This window comes from Lutzomyia longipalpis, chromosome 1, assembly GCF_024334085.1.
Source record: "Lutzomyia longipalpis isolate SR_M1_2022 chromosome 1, ASM2433408v1".
Classification (NCBI taxonomy): domain Eukaryota; kingdom Metazoa; phylum Arthropoda; class Insecta; order Diptera; family Psychodidae; genus Lutzomyia; species Lutzomyia longipalpis.
Window position 1 is genome coordinate 11838002 of NC_074707.1, and position 7484 is coordinate 11845485.

Here is a 7484-nt window from a genome sequence, read left to right on the forward strand (position 1 = left end):
GACGATCTAATACTTTCTATAACAGCACGTGTCAGTCAAGGAAAATATAAAGATATTTTGTTCTCTCTCATTTTCCATATTGTCAGACGATGAGAAAAAAAAGTAAATTGAGAAAAATATTCTTTCATCAAATAAACTCACATAGAGATGTGAGATTAAATTCTAACAGATGTCTGCGTAATTTCCGAGATTGGAAGAAAATGATGACAGTTTTTGTAATTATTTTGCTGTTATATACAAAAGGCATTGGATTTTGTTGGAGATTTATTTGCCATCAAATGGAATTTATGTGAAATTTCATTTCAAATACCACATAAATTGATGTTCTCGTGGATTCAGCAAGTTGCATTCTTGCAGAATGTATTTTGTATCACAATTTCCCAATTTTTCAATCGCATATATTCTATGAGAGATACCTGCCAAATCATACTGTTGTATACTTACTCGTGCATTTCCATTCAATGAAAATTCCTTATTTATCAGTCCTAAAAGGAAATTCATAAATCTTATTTTGGTACCTATCTTGTATGAGGATGGATTGCTTCCATTGATATCTTAAAAGCTTTTTTAATCTATTTTTTGGTACTCAAGTGTTTCATGACGAGAAAATGCAGAATAAAAATCCAATTAAATCAAAACAAACAGAACTTTTGATTCCCATGATTTCATTGAAACTTTGGAGCTAATTCTGGCAAAAATATTTTCTTTTCTTTTCTTACAATTCGTGAGTTATAAGGTTTTTTGGCATTCTCACAAAAAAAACTTATAAATTTGTAAGATCTAAAAAGTTTCACAGTTCAACTTTTAGACCACGTCGCGAGAAACATTTTTGCTATAATAGAAAAGAAAAGGTTTTGGTATTCCGGCCGAATATTTTCTTATAACTTGTAAGAAAATCTTACAAAATCATATGTTTTATAAGGACCTGCCGAGGTGCTTTTTCAATCTTTTTGTGCATTTTGTGACCACCAAAGCATGATTCCTTATCGTCATAGGCAGCAATTAACTAATTTGACGGATATTTAACATGAATCTGAGTGTTTGGAATTGTTTTTTAACAAAAAATATTGTGAAATATGTGGAAAAACTCTGACCATTTTTTGTGAATTATGCCAACGAATGTCAATAATTTCCAGAGACTTGGCCTTGACGAAGATGATTAGAATTATGCATTCACACATTAAAAGATACTTCTGTAGTGTAGAAAAAAGGCAAAAGTTAGAGTATGGGAAGACATTTTATTTAAGAACATTCTATGTACATAGATTCGCGACTTCTTCTCTTTATGGCCATTCCGTAGAGCTGATCCCACCAATTTCTACTCTTTCTCAAATGCTTCCATCATTCCGCATAAGATTCTGCTTATTAAACAAAAATTTCATGCTGCCTGGGAGTTGTCCGGGTATTCCTTCCCGGAATCCGTGGATGCCACAGATGTTCAAAAGCTCCGGATGATTTAATTTTTTTCCATGACAGTCTAGATAAAAAAAAATTTAAGAAAAAACTCTTAATTCATCATGGAAAATGCAAAAATACTTTAAAAGGGTTAAATTTTTACCAAAAATCGAATAATCCATTGTGTTTTGTTGATAAATTCACTTAACTTTAACCTCATTTTCTTTATTTACATTAACTTATTTCACTTCGTCTATCTTCGGTTTCACTTCGTTTGATAAAACTTAAATTTTAACAGCGACATCTGTTTTCGTGTTCTAATTTCGGAGGTTTGTGTATGTGTTACTATAAAAGAATGAAAAAGAAATTTTTGTGGGAATGCCAAATCTTACAAAATCCCTTGTAAGACGAAATAGATAGAAAAGAAAATATTTTTGTCAGAATAAGCTCCTTTATTGTTAAACATTTTTGTAAAGCTTTTAGAATTTTAAAAGCTCTGTATAAAGAATTTGTCTCTAGCTTCAAACATATGGTTTTTTGTTGTCTATTAATGATGAAAGAAGCATGAAGTAAAGCATGATAACATCTCGGATCTCATGGATACCAGTACAACGTATTTTAGTGATAAAATTAAATGTATAAAATCACTCAAGTGCAAAATGACGAATAAAACATTATAGGTACTATCTTTGCTATATAAGACAGTATTACAAAGAAGGGCGAAAGTGCCCAAATCGTTTCGGCCCTTCCTCATTTGAGGGGAAGGTAGATGGCGCATGAGGTCTTTTTAAGGAAATTCGGGGGTAAGCGAAATGCAAAGAGGACTTTCCTCCCATTCACAAGATCATTTGCTTTCGAGCGCTCATGGTGATCACTTGAAGGGTCGCATGAGCTGAGCATTTTTTCTATATGGACTTTTTTCTGTATGAACTTTTTTTTTGTACCTACGTTGAGTGGGTTGCAGAAGAGGTGCACAAAAAAGGGCTGAAGGAAGAAGAAATGTACGGAGCTGAGTTCAGCTTTTACAACATTTTTTGGTTGTACATGAGTGGGAATGAACAGAAATACATTTTCTTTCCCTTTTGCACAATGAGATCTTTCAAAGTCTCGAAGAGCACAAATTTTGTCTTTCATATGACATTCATATGACATGTCATATGACACGTCATACAACATGTCATATGACATTCATATAACATATATGACACGTCATACAACATGTCATATGACATTCATACAACATGTCATATGCCACGTCATACAACATGTCATATGAATGTCATACAACATGATTATGATATGATTTGCAGAGGACATGTTGTCATACAACAATGCCGAAATATCTCTGAAAATTATAAAAAGTTGTGTTCATAGAATAGAAAATAGAATTTATTTTATTCTATTATTTTTTAAAAGAAAAATTTCTATTATTCTGGTGTGGCCAAATATTGATTAATTATCTTATTTTAATCAATTCAATTTCATTTTTTGAATTAATATTTTTTACAAAAACATTTTTTTTCAAAACTTACATAATATTAGTTGGTGTTCCACTTCGTGGCCAACACCAAGTATTGTAATCGTCGGAAAAACTGACCACCTCAGATCGGGCTCAAACTTGGTATGAGCACGTTTCAGACAACCCACATTCCAAAAATGGTGGTGGAAAATTTTTGATCCGGCCGGCCTGCCGGCTGGCCGGCCCGCCGGCCGGCCGGCCGGCCGGTCGCCCAAACTTTGCCTTATAGCTCAAGAACGGTAAAAGATAGAGACTTCCGGTTTGAAGTTCTCTATAGAAATGTGGGTGTAAATTTTTATTTTTTTGTATTTTCAAAATCCAAGATGGCCGCCGTCCGCCATTTTGAAATAGTGTCAACCACTTCCCTTAGAGCTAGAGATCTGAAATTTTAGTATGTTGTAGAGCTCAGTGAGACGTTTTCATCGATAATTCATACTTGAAAATCGGTTAAGCGGTTTAGTAAAAATGGCGGCCTAAAGCAAAAAGTGTTTTTTCAATATAACTCGAGAACGGCTTGACCAATTTTAATCATCTTGGTATCAAATGAAAGGTATTGAGAAGCCCTACAACTGTCTAGAACATTTCAAGTTTCAAAAACATCCGCAAGAGGCGCTAAAAACAAAAACAAAAATTGCCTAAATTTAAGGGGCTATATCTCCCAACATCTGTTATCGTTTTCCTTTAAATTTTGATATGTTGTAGCCTGACTCAATATCTTTCACCAGTCCGAAAATGAAGAAAATCTATGTCGCCGTTTAGAAGATATAGCCATTTGAAAAATTCTTGAATTTGAAAAGTTCTAAGAGCTATATCTCTTGAACCGCTTGACCGATTTTGCTCATCTTAGTATCAAATTAAAGGTTTTGCAAAACTCTACAACTATCTAAAACATCATAAACTTCTAAAACGATTCCTTCAAGACGAAAAATGCCAAAAAAAAATTTTGTGATACAAAAAGTCGCCATTTTGTGTTCTGGAGGTGACCTTGAAAATTATTGAAATTTATGTCAATTTATAGCCTGTTTTAATACCTTTCCAAAACTAGTCAAGAAATTTCTATAGGTCTTATAGAACCAGAGATATGACCATTTTTATCCATCAAATTGCCGAATTTTACAAAAAAAATCAAATTTGTCTACTAATTCTGCTCACAAATCGCATTACAACGCATAAACAAACTTCTATACGTTGTGGGATACCAACTCTTATAACTGGACGCGTTATGATTGACTTTTCACTACAATATATTTATTCGCCTATAAAAAAATTTTTTGATTTAAAGTTAAATCAAAATGTACTGGTAAGCTGACCAAGCTTACGAGAGCTGTGTTTCTTTCAGTGTACCAATTTTGTGAGAGCAAACTAGAACGCGAATTAATTCAAATACGCGCAAAGTAGGGAAAATTAGAACAGTCATACCCTAATAAATCTTTAGAAGGCTATATCTCGAGAACGGATCCATAGATTTTCATAAATTTTTTTTTGTTTGAAAGGTCTTGAAGTCAGCTATAACATATCGAAAAATGAGAAAAATTTATGTCGCCATTTTCGAAAAATTCGAGTTCGAAATTTTCGAAAACTTTGTTTTTTATTTTAGCGCCTCTTGTGGTCATTTCTCGAAGTTGCAATGTTCTAGACATTTGAAGGGTTTCACGAAACCTTTCATTTGCGCTTGAGTTGATCGAAATCGGACTTGTAGAACCCGAGATATGACATGCCAACTTTGGAAGGCTATATCTCGAGAACGGCGACATAGATTTTCTTCATTTTTGGCATGGAGCTAGATAATATGGTCAGCTATAACATATCAAAAAATGAAGCAAATCGATAATGGCGTTTTCGAGATATTCATCGAAAACTAATCGAAAATTTTGTTTTTGATTTTTGGCCCCCTAGCGGTCACTTTTGAAACTTCGTATGTTCTAGAGAGTTGTAGGGTTTGTTGAGATCTTTCATTTGAGCCCGGGTTGATCAAAATCGGTCAAGCCGTTTTCGAGTTATGGTCGATTTTCGATGAAAAATTGTGGCGGCCATATTGACTAAACGGCTTGACCGATTTTCGAAAATGAGGTATCGTTGGAAAGCTCTTGATGGCCCCTACAACATATCAAAATTTCAGCCCTCTAGCTATAGTAGCGGCTGAGATATAGCGAAAACAAAATTTTGAGGTTATTCAAAATGGCGGACGGAGGGGTGGGGGGTAAAATTTGACATCATAATCGGATGTCTTCCAGTCGATATTTAAACTTTGCCGTTTACCGCAAGTCTCTATCTATTACCGTTCTCTCGCAATTTAGCGTTATACTACGGACGGACGGACGGACGGACGGACGGCCGGAAAAAAATTTTTTTGGCGCATACGTTTTTTGGAATGTGGGGACCCTAATTCGTGCTCATCCCAAGTTTGAGCCCGATCTGACGACTTTCGATTTTGCTCGGTACACAAAAGCTGTGTCTGAAAGAAACACAGCTAAAATGATTGAAAAGGCCTTTAAATTTTTTTTTAAATAAATAAAAGTTTATATCGAGTATTTTTAATTCATTAGTAACAATATCAGCTCGTGTTGAATGAGCCAGCGTGTTGGAGGCAGAATTTTGCTCGAAAAGACAAAATTTGTGCTCTTCGAGACTTTGGAAGATCTCATTGTGCAAAAGGGAAAGAAAATGTATTTCTGTTCATTCCCACTCATGTACAACCAAAAAATGTTGTAAAAGCTGAACTCAGCTCCGTGCATTTCTTCTTCCTTCAGCCCTTTTTTGTGCACCTCTTCTGCAACCCACTCAACGTAGGTACAAAAAAAAAAGTTCATACAGAAAAAAGTCCATATAGAAAAAACGCTCAGCTCATGCGACCCTTCAAGTGATCACCATGAGCGCTCGAAAGCAAATGATCTTGTGAATGGGAGGAAAGTCCTTCTTGCATTTCACTTACCCCCGAATTTGCACCAGTCCGCGCACCATCTACGTTCCCCTCAAAAGAGGAAGGTACGGAACTCTTGGATTTTTTCATCCCTTCAGAGATTGTATTACTATATTAAATAGTTATACAATGGTACTATGCATATCTATATATGTATAGCTCTTTCAGGAGGCACTCAAAGGTTTTCAAAAAGCCTCAACTCGGTGTAACACTAATAAATTCTAAATGAGAAGAAAATGAGGGAGCTTGAGATTTTACGATTAAAGGGGAATCCTTCAAGAAGGTATGAGAAAATTTCTCTGATGGTTTCTTGATGGCATTGATAGCATTTTCCTGTTAAAAGAAATATTTTCACGCAAAAAATGTAAACAAAGTATCAGAAGATCTGCAAAATAATTTTATAAACAGGTATTACAATTATTTTTTGCTTGATTAACAAGAATTTTTTTTCTTACAAGAACGACGTGCCAGAGCTCGTTAATCCTTGGAGGATTTTGGTGGACAAAGTGGCCAATTCGACTTTTTACTTAATATTTCGTGATAAATTCGACATCTTTATTTAGAGAAGTTCAATTACTTCAATAGTTAGGTCAACTCATGGCAAAAGACTGCAGACAGTGCTAGAAAATTGAAAAGAAAACTTGGAAATGCATTTTCTTTTGAGACAAAATCGAGGTCAAAGTTTTGAGCTTAGAAACCTCGATCCTCCAAGTGTTAAATAGGTTGCTAAGATGGCTGAAATTGTAGCCATTTTGAAGAGAAATGGAAGCTAAAAAAAAGTTTCAAATAAATATATGTGTTCACGCTCCACGTGAAAATATTGTCACTCATTGAATTCCCGTTTTAATTTACTATATTTTTCCCCTTAAATTACTCAATTGAAAAATTCATGAAATATTGAATCCTAAATTAAACTCAACGGACCGTTGGTTTGAAATCGCGGCAAATCCGCATCGTCGCATACAATCACCGTGCAGTGTTTTTGGAGTGCACTTAATGTTACTTCCGTGCTGATTGTGTGGTGCGCAAAATATATTTTGTTAGTCCAAAAATTGAATTAATTTATAGAAATAAAGTCTTGGTTGTGAAATAAATTATTTGAAGTAAGAAGAAAAAGTGGCGGTTTTTTATGGTGCATTGTGGGTGGAATCTACAAGATCCTGAGCAGGATTTGAGAGGATTTTCTTCAAGTCACGAGGAACAATGTGACAACATACACTGGAATTGGGCACCGTATGAGAACATCTGGGACAATAGAAAAATTTTTAGTCCATTTCTCACCGAATATTAACACACATACTTTGCACAGGTGACGATCAGACCTATACCCGAAGCTACAGTTGAGGGAATTTATGTTAATCATAATCTACCTGTAATTCAAGGTGAGCGGAGTAATCTATGAGGGATAAAGGGCAGGAGTTTCATGCAGTCTACTAATATTGCTCTACCACAATCTTTAAAGGTAAATCACCTACAATATGTAAGAGAAGATCTATTCAATAAAGTAATTAAATTGTTTTCAGAGCGATCACAAATGATTTCGGTCCATCATTTTTTCCATAATTATAATAAACTAGTTATAATAGGCCTAATTCAGCGACCAAGAAACCCTTGAAATCTTTGAATTTTGTACTGAAATTTCAAGATTTT

The 7484-nt window shown here is 34.6% G+C and overlaps 3 protein-coding genes and 1 long non-coding RNA gene across 5 annotated transcripts in view; 1 reads left to right on the forward strand and 3 right to left on the reverse strand.

Annotated features, from left to right (window-relative positions):
• The window catches only part of LOC129790073 (luciferin sulfotransferase-like), a 767385-nt gene that overhangs the window by 228512 nt on the left and 531389 nt on the right, over window positions 1-7484 (reverse strand). The gene's annotated exons all lie outside the window — the stretch shown is intronic.
• The window catches only part of LOC129788207 (probable Rho GTPase-activating protein CG5521), a 626970-nt gene that overhangs the window by 228512 nt on the left and 390974 nt on the right, over window positions 1-7484 (reverse strand). The window lies entirely within an intron of this gene.
• The window catches only part of LOC129788331 (tolloid-like protein 2), a 606934-nt gene that overhangs the window by 228512 nt on the left and 370938 nt on the right, over window positions 1-7484 (reverse strand). The window lies entirely within an intron of this gene.
• On the forward strand, window positions 6889-7436 carry LOC129790628 (uncharacterized). The gene is made up of 3 exons (XR_008750590.1): window positions 6889-7143; window positions 7217-7296; window positions 7358-7436. It is a non-coding gene; the product is annotated as an uncharacterized LOC129790628 (long non-coding RNA).